Below are 16,726 nucleotides of genomic sequence, written 5' to 3'. Positions count from 1 at the left end.
AGGCCATGGCCTCTGTGGGTCATATTTCTAAACCAGAAATACTGATTTGGTGGGACTAACAGAAATTATTGAAGAGGGAACCTCTTTATCAGTACCCCTCTTCATTGTACACCCCTCTTCTGTAGCCTTCCTTGGCAGAAAGAAGGCCAGTTATATAATCTACAATTTTCCAGTCTTAACTATAAGGCTGTACATGAATCCCATTAAGCTAATTATTCACCAATTAATTATATTTATATTATTTACTTATAATTTAGCATAGCATGCTATGTGACATTGCTTGATCGTAAGAATACAGGTAGGCAATGGATACGCAGGGCTTTAATCTCTTGCATGGGTAGAATTCAGGTAGAGATTGTAAACAGTTCAAAATCCCGTCTCACATAACAGTGAAAAAAACTAGATTTTGTAAATGACTTATAGTGCTCTGAAAAAAAAATGTCTTAATACTTTCCCTATAAACCTAGCTAGGAAAATATGAAATCATTCTCTCAGTGCATGTTGCAACCCTGCTTTATGTATGAGGCACAGCACAAATCATATGACTCTTAGGAGACCATGTGATCCCAATGACAGGTGTTATGTCCAGTTCAGCCCCTGGAGGAGCCGGGAATGTGAACTTCTGAAGCAGCCTCGTGAAGAACATGAAGAGCTCCATTTTGGCCAACGTCTTCCCAGCACAACTTCTCGTACCTAGAACAAAGAAACATGTGACAGAAAATGTAACTTTATTATATTCCAGATACTTTATGATTTTTTGCAGAGTTCATTACTTTTGCATTTCTCAGTCTTAATAATCAACACTTTAACTCTCAATGCATTTGTGCATATTGTGACAATGCTTACAGACGTAGGACCTTAAGGTAATGTAGATATAGTACTCCATTGAGATATGTAAGTGCAAAGAAGGTAACAAAAAATCTATAATAAACAGGTTATTAGAAAAGATTATAAAGGATATTGAGCCTCATCTACTAAACTACCTCAATGCCTGGTGTGGAGGAAATCCTTAAACCGCTGGTATGAAAAACAATAGCTTGCCAAGCACTTTTGGAGGATATTGTGATATCTTCAAGTCTGTACTGAAATTTACTCCAACTTGTGAGTGATATATACATACAGCAAACAAGTACAGCTTGGAAAGTAGAATGACTCCACAGTATCTGTTATTGTGATACTTAAAATGGAGCTTTGGGGGGGAGACTTACTAAGGTTTTGTTTGCAGTTTGCAAACCACAACACATTGCATATGGTTCTCCGAGCCAAATTGCTGGATTTACTTACTGTGGTTTGGAGGCTAGAAACCCAAACCGCTTTCGATTTGTGACGGTTTGCAAATTCCCAATCCATATGCAGTCTTGTCCTCACCACCAGAAAAAGGCTGATTTTTTTTTTAGAGATGGTTCTGAGCGGCAACAAGGCACGCTATCTGGGCTATCAGAACTGAAAAAATAAGGTTAGTATTTATTAAGGACACAACGTTTATTATTTATGGTAGCAATAATAATTTATTTATGAAGTAACCAATAAGTATTTATTATTTTAAAAATGAGCCAGTATAAATGTAATATTTTATAACTGGGGCAATTTAAATTAATTGTTTTATTATTGGGGGCAATAACACTGTATTTATAATGGAGACAACACTTAATATGTAATGATAGGGGCACCATTTTTTAAGTGACAGCAAGCTTGTTCTTGAGAATGATGAAACAACTTGTTTATGTACGCCGTCCACTCATGCAATTCCTTCTGCACACTGTTCTCCCTGATTTTATTATTTCAGTGGTCTCAAATAGGACGACCACCGTGACCCTCCAAATTATAGATATTGTTATTGTTATTTGTACTCCTCATTTGAGATTGTTCTTCTGTCTCTATATTTTGTATGGTTTGACATTGTTGATATTTGGCTGTATACAATGTACTGCTCTGCATAAATTATAGGTTCAGTCCATTTTGTAGTTACATTAAGGCAATATATCACATCTATAATAGATATACATATACACTCAATATCAGACTAGGTGACTTGAAGAAGTCTCCGTTCGAGATGAAACGCGTTGGGTCACCTTTTTGACCAATTCCGGTATCCGTAGACAGGAAGTGACTCTGCGCTCCACTGTGGAACGCATCTCACCCGCGGATTCCGGCATACACGATCAGACTGTTGCAACCAGCCTGCCTGTTCTGGAGTTCCATTCTGAAGGAGATCATTGGACTTTGATTCTCCTTCATCCAGCAGCGCTTCCACGCCGTTTACCAACACTATCCAATTCCAAATCCTGCAAGTGTTTTTCAGAGACTTTGTGTGTTTTTTTGTGGACTCATTGAGCCAAGGATTATTGGTTTTTTCTCCATTCAGACTATTTTTCAGTTCATTCTATGGTATGCATTGGTACACCACCTTTAGTTTTGTCATATCCAGCCATTGTATGTGATGTGTATAATTTATTCTGCTGCAATATTTACCCCTTTTCTCTATTAACACTTCGCGAGCGCAGTTGGAACATATTTATATTTAATATATCACATCTAGCTCACCAGCTGAGAAAGGGATGAATGCTTCATTCTTCACAAAATTGCTCCGGGTAAAACTCTTCTGGTTTTTCAAAGTGATCCTTGTCATACAGCATTGATGTCAGCAGTGTAAGTATTTGTGTCCCCTAAAGAGTTGTAAACATCTGGATAAGTGGGCCTGATGAAGAGTTGGGTGCAAGATACACTAAAATTGTAAGTGTAAATTGCATCCCGTAACTTACACAGCATTCCAAGTAGTACTGTATCTTTAGAACCATGCTGCTCAGAATGCTATGTAAATTACATGTGATGTTTTTGAGAGAAAAATCTGGGAATTTAAGCTGATAAGAACATTCCAGTCATTGACACAAGGGCTCAATCTAACACCTGGATTTATGACCCACTACCTGGACACATTTCACAACCCACAGCAAAGTGACTCCAGATCTCTGAACTCATAGGACTTTATGCTTCCATCCCTATCGAAAACCTCAGATTATTACTTTATCTTATCCTAATGATATATTCCCCCTCCCCTCCCCCCCGTACAAATTTCTTGATGTAACAGCTCTTAAATGTTGTGCCTGTTTCTTAGTCATTCATTTGTAAAGTTGCCTGATGAAGGGGCCTCTGTACTCTGAAAGCTAGCAAATATAATAATATTTTTTGGGGGGTTAGCCAATAAAGGTATCACTCCTATAATACTTTTGTATTTTTTGACACAAAAGTATTTAACACCACATAGATTTTTCTGGCTAACACGGTACTGCAATAATGATTTTTAAAAATAATTTTTTTGCTACACATCATGCAAATTGCACAAACTTTCCTCTTTATCTGCCTTATGGGCCGGTGTGCATGATACACTTAAGTGTATCCGTCACAGCAGCCCTGTAAAGCAGAAAAATGAATCAACAAACCCCTAAGGTTGCTTAATCTATTTGGGACTATTTTTACTTCTTTTATTAACACAGCATGGTCTGTTGCAACAGGAGAAAGCACCCACAAAAGATACATCTGCTAGAGACCTATCTGCGTAAAAAGAAGAAAATACTGCACAGAGTTAAAGTTACACCCCTCAATCCCAATATAATCATAACTATTGATACATTGAAAGTTTGAAGGGGGGAGGTGCTCCCACACAATTCTAATCATAACATCACATATAAAACAAAGAGAAAATGGAAATTGTATTCATAGGACACACTACTGACCCAAAAATAATAATGTTATTAAAATAGTAAATTATTAGTAATATATTAGTTAATAGTAGTTATTAGTAATATATTAAAAAACTTAAGGCAAAATATTTAAAAAGAAAAAATTAAATTTATTGACCCAAATGCATAACTACTGTTAAAGGGGTAAAACAATTACCCAGCTAGTTGGTTGTCTTGTAATTAAATTTATTAGTAATAGTAGTGAGTATAGAAACAATTATCTAATGTTTCATTGGAGGTTGGAGTTAATTACCATAAACGGGATTAAGGTGGAAAGTAAAGAACCTGCTACAGTATAAATAATAAAATGAAGAACACCAGCTAATAGATCTATAGGTTGTATTATGAGCCGTTATAGTGATACGCCGATATTGCCGTGCTTCATAAGTAAATTGATAAGAGTCGGGTATGGGCAGCTTAGTGGGTGTGCTCGGATGTTATATCTGCTCCTCACTCAGAGGCATACTCCACTGTCCCTGTCTTGAATACTAATAGTATGTATCAGCTGTCCTAAATGTTACACAGTAACAAAATAACTCTAATATCTCATAGCTATATAATGGTAGATTCGATCCACTGTACCCTCTTAAACAGTACTGGAGAGCCAAGGTTGTATAGCTTAGCTAACCAGCGATAGCTTCCATCTCTAATGAACCCTTGATAGATCAACCTCTAAAAGAGGCTAAAACCCTGAATCTATAGATTCGCCAGTGTGATGATACAATTGTATTTCATAAACACTAGTATTACAATTTGAACTTTAATGTATCACATGGAGTTAACGGACAGCAAGCAGAGGTGCCGACGCGCGTTTCGCTTATTGCTTTAACAAGGTAACTGCTCGCTGTCTGTTAACTTCATGTGATATACTTGGCTAAAAGTGCTTTTTGCGATTATCAGTTGGACTTGCGTCCGACTCTACTTTAGGGTATGTATCTTTCAGTGCTAATATTGGTAATACTATTGTATTTTTATATCTCTATTCAAAATGCATAGTGCAGTCTGAATGAGAGCAGATTGATACTTCCTTAATAAACAAAATGTTATGCTGTATTATGGAGTGATAAGACCAGGTAGTCAGCTTGTATCACAGCACTCACTAAATAGTAGCGTTATGTATAGCTGGCTCCTGATGCTCAGCAATAATATAGTGACCTAATAAACCTCCTTGAGGACAGCACTCTTGCTGCTGTCATGAATACAACTGACTCTCAGAGCCTGATGCAGAGTTGGTCGAAACCTGGGCACAATTTACAATACAAAGATCAGCGCGTAATAATAAATTATTGATATCCATATGTTGAGCTGTGCCCATCTTAAGATCCGTGGAGGTCTGTACCAGTAGCTTGTGCACCTAATTTACATCAGTCACGTCACTGACACATCCCACTTGCACCCATGTTTTTATCCAATTGTTTTATGTGCAACAAATGAGCATTTTGCTTTTAGATTCCAATAAAACTTGAAAAACCTCTGTAATATAGCAAATATAACTCTTCGTTGTTTTAGTTAAACATGCATTCAAAAACATAATATATGCCTAAGGGATGAAGAAACACCAATTAGCAAAAAAAATATATATAAATATAAAGCTTATTTGAAACAGTACTATGAGATTCAAATAACATTTTTAATGTGCTAGTGCAATTTTATTCTTTGAAAACTTCGATTGTTATAACGTAATTGATCTAATGGAGCTGATATGAATTTTCTGACAGTGCCTTCTAATTGTATACGAGTCAACCATGTTCCTATGTGGCAGTGAACTGAAGGAATCTGACCCTGAATGTTCAGGGAGCTGTCTAATCTACTGACCTGAGAAGTTGGACTTTAAACCATTCACTATTAGAATAGAGACAGAGATAATACATTGTATTTAGTAATTATCGTAATAGAGAAGTTGTTTGCCTCTAATTTGAGGCCCTACATTTCTAATGTAATGTATTTTAAACCACTTAGGGGTATATTTATTAAGCTGTGCATTTGAAAATTGTAGAGGTGTTGCCTATAACAACCAGATTCTGTTAATCATTTATTTTGTACATTCCCCAAACTGAAAGCTAGAATCTCATTGATTGATATAGGCAACACCTCCATTTTTCCAAACCCGCAACTTGATAAATTTACCCCTTAATGTTTTCTTTCTTTCTTTCTTTCAATGATTGCTGTGACATTAATAACATAGTTCCTGGGTTTCAAAGATTCGTCCCAGGAAATTCTGCCAAGAAATTTCCTCTGTTTTTCAAAACTGACAAACAATACTTTTACCAGTTATGTATATCAAATGCTCACCAATTGTTCTTATTTGCTAGACTATAAAATGTAATATCTATTAAATTAGAATATTTACAAAGCAAACACCCGGCAAAAAATGTCATTATCACCAAGATTGGAGAACGGGCTCAGCCCCAAAATATATCTAGAAATAATTTTAAAATGTTGTCAATTATGTTGTATGAATTATTTATTGTTAATAAAATAGAAATAGCCTGTAAAATTTCCTTGAAGAAATCAATAGCTGCAATGATGGGAAACGTGACAGAATTTACTTCTTACCTTTGGTAGAAAATAGCCTCTGAATGTGACATCTTACGTAGTAGCATGCGGGAGGATATTTGGAAGTATATTTCCAAATCTTTGAATCTCGGGAATAACAGCGTCAGTATAGGGCATTTCTTTATGGTGAATTACTTGAGGCTCAGATGAACCAATAACATTTTCAATCTCCTTTTGGATTTTTCCTATTTCCAAAATAAGAGTTAATAAACACTAAAAACACCCGTCCAGTCCTCACACTTTCAAATTGCTGATTATTGCTGACACTTAACTTACCAACAAAAAGTGTGACTTATTTAATATGTGCATCTTGCTATATATAGATTTCCTTTCAGAAAATAATAATTTGCAAATCATATGCTTGGTTGCATAAGGAGAGGAATCAGTAGCAGAAAGAAAGAAGTGATAATGCCACTGTATAGGTCATTGGTACGGCCTCATCTAGAATACTGTGTTCAGTTCTGGAGGCCATATCTCCAAAAGGAAATAAATACATTAGAGACTGTACGAAGAAGGGCAACTAAAATGGTGCATGGCCTACAGTACAAAACTTACCCAGAAAGACTCAAAGATCTTAATATGTATAGTTTGGAGCAGAAAAGGCAAAGAAGGGACAAGATAGAAACATTCAAATACATCAAGGGTTATAACAAGGTACAGGAGGGAAACATTCTACAAAGGAAGAGAAGTATTAGAACAAGAGGACATCTACTGAGACTGGAGGGAAGCAGGTTCAGAGGAAATTTGAGAAAAAATTAAAAGAGGCGGCGTGGCAAAGAACCTCCGAAGGATAAAAGGGAAAGAAATGGGAGAAAGGAGAGAGGGAGAACCTGGTGTATTCTTTATGTGAAGGGGGGACAGGTATTGATAGTAGGATAACCAGGGATCGCAAACTTTATTGAAGGTTTTAGAGGTATTTTTAATTATGCTCGTCATGAATTCCAAGCCGTGAACCTGCCAAATCCTGGTAATAATGGAGGAAGGAGCAGGGGGAGGCAGTGTTTTCCAGTCAGAGGCGATTTGCCAAGTAGCAGCAGATATAATGTGGTGGGCCAATTTGTTCAGGTGTTTAGTTGCTGCTGGGAAAGTAAGGTACAGAAGGAAAAAATTCAGCTCAAGCGGGACATTGATCTGGATAATAGAATCTATTAGTGTTTTGGCTTCCCGCCAGAAAGGGTTAATTTCGGACAATTTCACCGTATATGATGAAATGAGTCTACGAAAGAGCATCTATCAGATTGAGTCGGGTATCATTTTGTGGTGGTGAGTAGGGACATAGTACCAGCGATACAAGATTGAGCTACAGGCATCGTTATCTTGAATTTCAGTCCAGTCTTCGCCGCCAAGGGGTTCGCCAAAGTCGTGATCCCAGGCTACTTCATGAGGATCACATGGAGAGGAGGATGGGGAGGACAATTCAAAGTAGATGGTGGAAATCAGACCAGACATTGATCCTCGGCACAGGCACAATGTCTTAACGGTGGTAGGAGAGTGAGTGGTAAGGCGGGATTTGACTGTAGAGTGGAGATTGCAAATTTCCATATATTGGTAAAAGTACTGTGTGGGCAGTCTAATTGCGGATTTAATGTCGGATAATTGAGGGAATAAAGAGGTCCAGGTGATGTCATTTAGGTAACGAACTCCTCAGAAAAACAAGGGAGAAAATGCTGTGGTTTGTAAGCCTGGAGGGAACTCTGGGAAATTGAAAAAAAAGATTACTGGGGAAAGTTGAGTGGAGAAACCAAATTGTCTGGTAGCTGAATCCCAAATAGCCAGGGAGTGAAAAACTGTGGGATAGGACAGGACTTTTTCAGTGTGACAGGAATTTGGGAGCCAGAGGAGGGAAGCAGGGGAGAGTAGTCCCAGGCCCTCAGCCTCAATAAGTACCAAACCCTAGAGGTAGTGTTGGCTGTTCCACTAGACACACTGAGCAAGATGGGCTGAAAGGTAAAAATGTTTGAAGTTTGGGATACCAAGTCCCCCACCCAAGAGCACTTCTAAATAGATATGGGTGGACTCGGTTCCCCGAGAACCGAACCCGCCCGAACTTCTGGAATCCGAGTCCCGAGCCGAGTCGGCTCTGTCCTCTCCCGCCTTTTCGGATTCCAAAACGAGGGAAAATGTCATTGTGACGTTGTCGGATCTTGGATCTTGCAATTTTTAGAATGAATAAATAGCCGCCTCCATTGAGAGAGGGAGAGAGAAGGGTTAGGTGACGGTCGCAGTAATTGGAGCAGTAATTAGAGCAGGAAGAGAGTAGTAGGAGGCTTTTTTTCTGATTTACACTACAAGTGTTTGGGCTGTCAGATATTCCCCTCTTGTAGAAAAGCAAATTTGTGGTGCTGAAATTATTATATACCAGCACTATCTATTTCTGAATTTGCACTACAAGTCTTTGGGGTGTCCGATATTCCCCTGTTCTAAAAAATCTATTTTCTGGTGTTGAAATAATTATATACCAGAACTATATCCTTCTGAATTTGCACTACAAGTCTTTGGGGTGTCAGATATTCCCCTCTTTAAAAAGAGCAATATTCTGGTGCTGAAATTATTATATACCAGCACTATATATTTCTGAATTTGCACTACAAGTGTTTGGGGTGTCAGATATTCCCCTGTTCTAAAAAAAGCTATTTTCTGGTGTTGAAATTATTATATACCAGCACTATATATTTCTGAATTTGCACTACAAGTGCTTGGGGTGTCAGATATTTCCCTCTTTGAAAAAAGCTATTTTCTAGTGCTGAAATTCTAATATACCAGCACTCTATATTTCTGAATTTGCACTACAAGTAATTTGGGTCTCATTAAAATGGATTCACAACAGTCCACATATGAGCAGGATCAGCGAGAAGCTACTGGCACCAGTCCTGATGGTAGTCTTGCCTGTACGTCATCTGGTAAAGTACATAGTCTTTTTAAGTCAGGGAAAAAAAACACACAAAAAAAAATCCTTTTACCGTGTTGAAGAGAAAAAGAGCTGTAACTGATGAAAGGTTAACTGCAGAGAAAACAAATTGCCATCATGCCATTCTACACACGCAGTGGCACAGAAAGAATGAGTCCTTCGCCTTTCTCTATTAGAGCGAGATCTAAAAATGTTACTAAGCCCTCTTCTTGTAAGGTCACTCGTGACCAAGCAAGACCAAGTAATTTGGAGTCCAAAAGTGGTGCACAACTAGTGTTACGTGTGAAAGCCGAGCTGCAAGAAAACAGTAAGACATTATAGGAAAATGTATGCTCAGAATCAGAAATTACATCAATCCCAGAGAAGAGTCCATCCATGATTGGCATGTGTAATCGTGACCATTTTGATAGTGTACCCATAAAGAAGGGCCCTTTCAGCATTTTTGCTGATGTGTGCCTGAACAGCCCGAGTATAGCCGGTGATACCCCAATTGAGGATGACACTTTGGAATTAGAAGAGGATGAGGGGGAGATTTGTGTAGCCAATGAGGGGGCTAATGAGGATGTTGAAAAGGATGAGGTTGTTTGTGTAAGTCCTGCACCGGTGGCAGCAGTTTTGGCACGTGAGGTTCTGGCACCAAATTGCACTTTCCAAAGAGAAGCAGGGAAGACGCAGGGGGCAGACCACAACAGTTTGACATCTGAGCTGGTTTGAAAGATTTTACCAAAAAATGTGTGACCTTGCCCATAACTCCAACCAATCCTACTATTAACATGCAAAGGATGGTGGAGGATTATTTTCAAGAGTTAATTGATATGGAAATGTCAAACAGTCCCTTTCCATACTGGGAGGAAAAACAAGCAATTTGGAAAACTCGCTTTGCAATACCTAAGCTCCCCACCCTCCAGTGTATACTCAGAAAGAGTTTTCAGCACAGCCGGGAACCTGGTCAGTGATCAACGTAGGAGGTTACTTCTGAAAAATGTGGAAAAGATGATGTTTAGAGTTTAAGGTCAAAATTGAGAAGGGAAATTAGCCTGTAGCCCGAGCAATGTAAGTGGTCTTTACCAGCTTCGGGATGACAGCAGTATTAGCTAGAGTGGTGCAAGGATCAAAGGATGCCCCCTCGAGAATTTGGATATAAAATGTTGTTAGATGTGGAGTGAGGTCAGCTGTGAATTTCTTATAATATTGGGTGGAAAATCCATCTGGGCCAGGGGCCGAAGAGGATTTGAGGGATTGAATTGCTGTGATTACTCTGGGGTGATGTCTGCATTTAGACAGGATAGTTGGGATGAGGAGAGATGAGGGAGAGGGGAGCTGGCTAAGAACGACTACAAGGAGGATAACAAAAGGTCCTCCTGGGGGAGTGGATCAGGGAGATTATAGAGAGAGGCATAAAAATCTCTAGATTCATAAACAATGGCTAGGGGATCGTATGTAACAGAATCAGAGGATTTTTTGTGTATTTTGTCTATGAGCTCTCGGGCACGCTTCTGGTGAAGCTTTCGTGCAAGGAGAAAATCCACCTTTTCAGCCCTATCATAGAAGTACTGCTGAAGTTTTTGGAGGAGGGAGGCTGCTCTACGGGAAATAAGGGTGTTAAGTTGACTATTTAAGGAGTCAATCTGTGGCAACAGGGAGAGGCCAGGAATAGCTTGTGCTGTGTTAGGAGGGTGGAGATGCATTGTTCTAAAGAGGAGACCTCTAGGGCGGCCTTTTGCTTGGTTTGTGAAGCTGAGCTGATGAGCTGACCACGCATGGTGGCTTTGTGAGCCTCCCAGATGGCGCCTTGCACGACCTTCTCTGAGACATTTTCTTGAAAACAATTGGAGATAGCAGTTTTGATTTCAGAGAAAGTGGAGGAGTTCAGTAACAGGGAGTCATCCAAGCTCCATCTAAAGGTACGTGGGTATTGCTGTAGGAGATCAAGCTGGATGTATACTCCTGCACAATCGGTCCAAGAAAACAGTGTAATACCTGCATGTACAGTCATGGAAGTCAAGGAGTCATGGATCATATCAATGTGGGAGTATAGCTGGTGGAGAGAGGAGTAGTGGGTGTAATATTTGTCATTGGAATTTTTAAGTGCCAAGTATAATATAGGGAATGTTATCTTAATAAGGCAGACAAGGCTGAGGAGTCGTTAGAAAGTGGGGTGGGCGAGGAGACAGGTAGGATTTATAAGATGACATTGAAGTCACCCCCTAAGATAATATGACCCTGGGCCAGTCGCTCAATGTGTCGGAACAGTTTAGAGAAGAATGCGCCCTGACCCTGGTTAGGGGAATAAATTGAGGGTAGTGTGACCGGGATGGAATGGAGAGTACCCAATACTTATAGGAAGCTGCCTTCTGAATAGGTGGAAGAGACCTGAAAGGAACTTTATTGTAGATAAGTATTGCCACCACCCTTTTCTTACAATTCGCTGATACGATAAAAGTCTAGGAGAATTGATTACTCTGGAGTTGAGTGTGGGTACCTGTAAGATGAGTCTCCTGGAGGTAGACTATTTCTGCCTTTTCCCTCCTGTAGGCTCCCAGAACTATGGTGCATTTACGAGGAGAATTGAGGCCGTTAACATTAATGGAGAGGAGTTTCAGAGCCATGAAGATCAAGGTGAGAAGATCGTAGAGAAGGAAAAAAATTCTGAATGCTACAATGAAAGAAATCATTAGTACAGGTTTGTGGAAGAGGGAGGTGTGGAACAGGGGGAAAGAGAGGGGATAGGGCAAAGAGAGCCACAAGAATGAAAAAAGAAGGAAAGGTATAGAAATAAAGGAAAGCCCAATTGGGCAAATACCCTTTAATGTAAGGATCCAGGGGGGATCCAAAACTAGAAACATAACAACATTGAAAAGCGAAATACCAGTTGTATAGGGAGCGTGGGGGGTGGTGGAATGTAGGCATCTCTAAGAGCCACCCGGGTTGAAGGCCCTGATAAGAGAATCAAATGTGAGAGAAGACATACAGGTAGTAATAAGCAATGATCCAGTAGCTTAAAAAAATGTGCAACTAGAGGGAAAGGCAGAAGGATGAGGAGAGGGGAAGGGGGAGTATATTTAGGGAAGGGGACAGGGGAGGGGAGGGGGGAAGGGTAGGAGTTATGAAAAACAGTGGCATAACAATGAATTGGGAGGAGGGGCATCAAACATCACGCCAGAATGGCCGAATGGGCATATTTTGCAGAAGTACTGGAGAGTGAGGCAGAGTCGGGAAGAATGTCAAGCTTGGTCAGGATTTCTTGACCTTGTCTAGGGTTTTAATGTAATGGATGGTGTTTGCAGCGAAGATTTGGAGTTGAAAGGGGAATCCCTAAAGTTAGCGAATGCTGTAATGACGTATGATCCTGGTGACAGGTTGGAGAGCTCTACGTTTTTGAATAGTGGAGGGAGCGAGATCTTGAAATAATTGTATGTCCATGTCCTTTTAGGATACTGAGGGAGAGTTTTTACTTGGATGTTAGAATTCGCTCTTTGGTGCGGTAGTAGTGAAAGCGTACAATGATGTCACGAGGAGGTTGGTCAGCTGCTGCTCTGGCCCTGAGAGCCCGGTGGGCGTGGTCCATTAGAAAGTCCAAATCAGAGAGGTCTGGGAGTATTTGCGTGAAGAGGCCTTTAAGAAAGAGCTGAATCTCAGACGGTGAAACATCTTCCAAAACATTACAGACATGGATATTATTGCGTCGGGAACAATTTTCAGAGTCCTCTTGTTTTTCATTCAGGGCCTCAACTTCTTCATGCAGGCGGGATAACTTCCTGTCAAAAGTTGCTTGCGACAGAGATCATTAGTTTTTGTTTCTAGAGCATCGGTCCGAGTACCTAGTGAAGCAAGTTCCAATTTAAATTCATTAACTGCTTTTGAGAATTCCTGCTTAAAGGCAACTTTCACCCCTTCAAGCAGGCTCATCATAGCAATCGGGATCTGGGGGTCCAGGTCAGATGCTGAAGAAGGAGAAGAAGGTGAAGTTTCTAAATGATCCAAGGTAGCTAGCAAAGCTTTACTTTTGGTTTCAAAGAATTTGGAAGAAGAGCTGCCGGAGGGCTTCTTGTTGTTCTGAGACAAGATGATGATCATAAGGGAATAGCAGGATGTGGAAGACAAAAAGGAGGGGGGGATGAGGAAGCAGTAGAGAGGGGATGCTGCACAATAGTATTTGAAGAATAAGTCAGAGCACTTCATGCCCTGGGTAGTGGGTGAAGATTCATTGCATAGTGTTCCATGAGTAATTAGAGGTGCTCAAAGTAGGGGATCAGCAACTCACCACACCAAATGAGGGTCTGCCATAGTTTTACAATGCAATGGAAGGAGTTATCTTGGTAGAGAATAACAATTACTGTATTATATTATATTATATGGACACCAGATGGTGTTATTTTTCTGGTAGAAGATTGAATATGATACAGTACGAAAAATAGACACATGGTGATGCTGTCCTCTCGATGGAAAATGAAAGGTAGAGCATTTTGTTGAGTGACCACAAGGTGGCGCCAAAGTAAACAAAATTATTAGACAGCTTGATGCACATTGTAGGATGAGCCAAAAGTACCGATGTTTTCTGTATGACTTTAGTTGTGAGAGAGACCCCTATGTCTACTTTGCGATTATTAACATCAAGTGGGCCATGTGTGGGTAATCACAATGAAGTAGTTAAAACCTCAGTAAATGTTCCAGTTATTTTTGAAGATTATTAGACCACAGGGTGTCTCCATTTAAGGCAGAGAGGTCTGGGTTATATGTGTGGCAGTCTCTCTGGCACTATATTAGTTAGAGACCCTTCACAGCATGTAAAGTAAGCTCCTGGCAGGTGTGGAGTAATAGGGTGCTATTAAGGATGACACTTCCGACAGCTCTATTATCACACAGAGGGGTCTTTGAGCACAGAACAGAAGACCCCCACCACTGACCTGTGATCTCTGCCTGCAAATATAGCGAGCAGCCCAGCCACCGGAGCAGGATCGCGTATGCCAGGAGAGCAGAGAGTCCCCGCTGTTGTGAAGGCACGGTCATTACAGAGAGCAGGCTCTGTTCAGCAGGATGGTCGCTCCGTCTTAGCATCAATCATGACCTCTGCAGGTGAAGGAGATCGGCGAGGGTCACACGATTGGCAGCTCTCAAGTGCGTGATTTCAGAAAGCACAGTCGCTATGAAAAGTGAACACCAGATGAAAACCATGATGAGAGGTCAGGCAGGTATCACAGAAATGGTAGTTCTGGGTGATGATGAGTGATGGGTCATGGCGTTTTCATGCCAAAAGGGCGGAGGGAGCAACAATTAATGAATATTTTAGCTCAAGAGCCAGATATGATAGAAATACCAGCAACACGTAGCTGGAATGTTAATGCAGCCAAAGGTATAATTAGGCACAGGTTAGCAGTAAAGTAAGCGCTGAGGCAATAGAAAGTAAAGGACCTCTGACGGAGCATTCAGAGAACTCAACCAGCCGCCTTTGTCGGCAACCACGCCCCCTCCATCATAATATTTAACTTATGTTTTGAATGCACTATTGCTTCTTGTTATAATTAGGTCATCTGCGTAATCTGAAATACATAACTTATACTCAAATTAAAAAATACATTTAGAATAATTATTTGCTAATTATTTTGTAGTGCAATATTTTACAAATATTGCAAAGAGCAAGGTAGTGTATATTAGGTGTAATAACTTATTTTTACTTTAACTAGCAGTACAGTTTTGAGGACAAGCTAGCTAGAACATTGCTCTCCACAATCATGAAAAAGTAAATAACTGTTGAGAAAAGGGAAGGAAATATAGGGCCAGATGATTATTATTATTATTATTATTTTAACTTATAAGGCGCCACAAAGGGTCCGCAGCGCCGTACATTACATAAGATGATAGGTCAATAACTTAGAATCTACTTTAATAAGTGTAATTTAAAAGTTAGCAGAAAAGGTAATGATAATACATTGAATGTCTGCCTATTATCAAGTGGAGGATATTATTAAGAAAAAAATATGGAAAATCTCAAGCATTTAAAACATAAAGGGCCTAAGTCATTATGGAGAGCAAAGTAAAAAAAAATGGAGTAAGGTTTTACCTGGACAAACCAGGTTACAATGCAAGGTGTGCAAATTAGTTTATTAGTCTGCACATAAGGTAAATATTGCCTGTTTTTTTCATTAGCACACAAATACTTAATATCTTCATTTTACACTGAAATTTAAAGTTGATCTAGGACATGCCCTTCCCCAACTATAATTCTGTTCCCACATTTTAAATGCACCCTCCCCATCCAATGCAACATGGTTGTGTCCAGATGTAAAATTACACATTTTTTTATGCTGTGCTCTCCTTAATGATTCAGGGCCATAATATTTCCAATTAGAAAAAGGAAAATGGTGGCCTTGTACATAGCAACTAGTAAGACTTTTACTTTCACTTTGAAATGGCAATAGAAAACTTACAGAATGCAATTGGCTTCTCTGGAATACACCCATTTTTCAATTTGCAGTAGATTTAATAAACATCCCTTCCCCAACACACATACTTTAAATTTTATTGACATTTGGTTGCAATATCATTGGCAGCTACACAGTCTGCTTATAACAGGTGTGTTTCCATTTCCTTATCTTATTTTCTCTCCTCTTATCCACAACAGATGGATGTGTAGTGCCGTCAGACATGATGGCCCGCACATGTGCACTAATGTCAGGGATTGATAAAGATCTGCTCACAGTAACATCACAGAGACCAAGGGAGCGAGGGAAAAGTGACAGTTATGGGAGAGGAATGACTTTAAATTGGCAGTAGAAGTAAGGCAGTTGGACCCTGTCAGCGGTGAGACCTATCAGGGAAGAAGAACCTGTGATGTTATCAGCAGACAAAGGTCTGTGAGTCTCTGAAGAAAATAAGTCCAACAGGAAACAGCCGGGAGGGACAGAAGAGTATCAGCTCTGAAAGGAGGGAGAGCCCGGTCTGACTTGTCAACCCTGTCCTGTGAGAAAAACAGCTGAAATCTCCTGTGATATAAATGGATAAGTAACTCCAGTTTATTTATTATTTGATGGGACTGTGTATTGTGCAGAGGAGAGATAGCTCACTGCAGGACTGGGTCTGTGTAATAGGGCGAGACAAGGAGGAAAGTATGTACACGCCTAATTTCTTCAAGTCATATTCTGCCACAATAAAGACAGACTAGAGATTATGCTTATTAGAAAAGTGAGGAATACTACAGAGTGTCACCATTGAAAGAAGTTTATGTTTAACAAAGTTAAGGAAAACTATCACCAGCGACTTTGTTCTGCAGCCTTTTCTACCATAGTCTATTGTTTCTGGGATAGACAAGTGGAGAGACATTTGCTTGTCATTAATTTCCTCATAAGATCACTTAACTGCATTTTATTGCTAAATATGCATATATTGATGTATAACATGTTAAGTTAGTGGATATGTGTTGAGTTTAGAATGTACTATTGCTAGGGTAAGAAAGGTTAAGGTATCAGTTTTAAAGAGATACTTTTAAAATACAGTTTATATAAGAGATATTTTATTTTGGCAT

At 39.7% G+C, this 16,726-nt stretch overlaps 1 long non-coding RNA gene across 2 annotated transcripts; it reads right to left on the bottom strand.

Moving 5' to 3' along the window:
- Window positions 1–303: 303 nt before the first annotated feature.
- Window positions 304–14,650, bottom strand: LOC142143441 (uncharacterized). Of its 2 annotated transcripts, XR_012689524.1 has the most exons (5): window positions 14,112–14,650; window positions 6,297–6,481; window positions 2,545–2,666; window positions 1,285–1,443; window positions 304–693 (listed from the first exon to the last, which is right to left on the bottom strand). It is a non-coding gene; the product is annotated as an uncharacterized LOC142143441 (long non-coding RNA). The 2 variants fall into 2 exon arrangements; XR_012689523.1 differs by lacking the exon at window positions 2,545–2,666 and having other exon boundaries at window positions 14,112–14,634.
- Window positions 14,651–16,726: the final 2,076 nt, after the last annotated feature.

The sequence above is a fragment of the Mixophyes fleayi genome, chromosome 3 (genome assembly GCF_038048845.1).
Source record: "Mixophyes fleayi isolate aMixFle1 chromosome 3, aMixFle1.hap1, whole genome shotgun sequence".
Classification (NCBI taxonomy): Eukaryota; Metazoa; Chordata; class Amphibia; order Anura; family Limnodynastidae; genus Mixophyes; species Mixophyes fleayi.
This window is presented reverse-complemented; position numbering and strand designations above follow the sequence as displayed.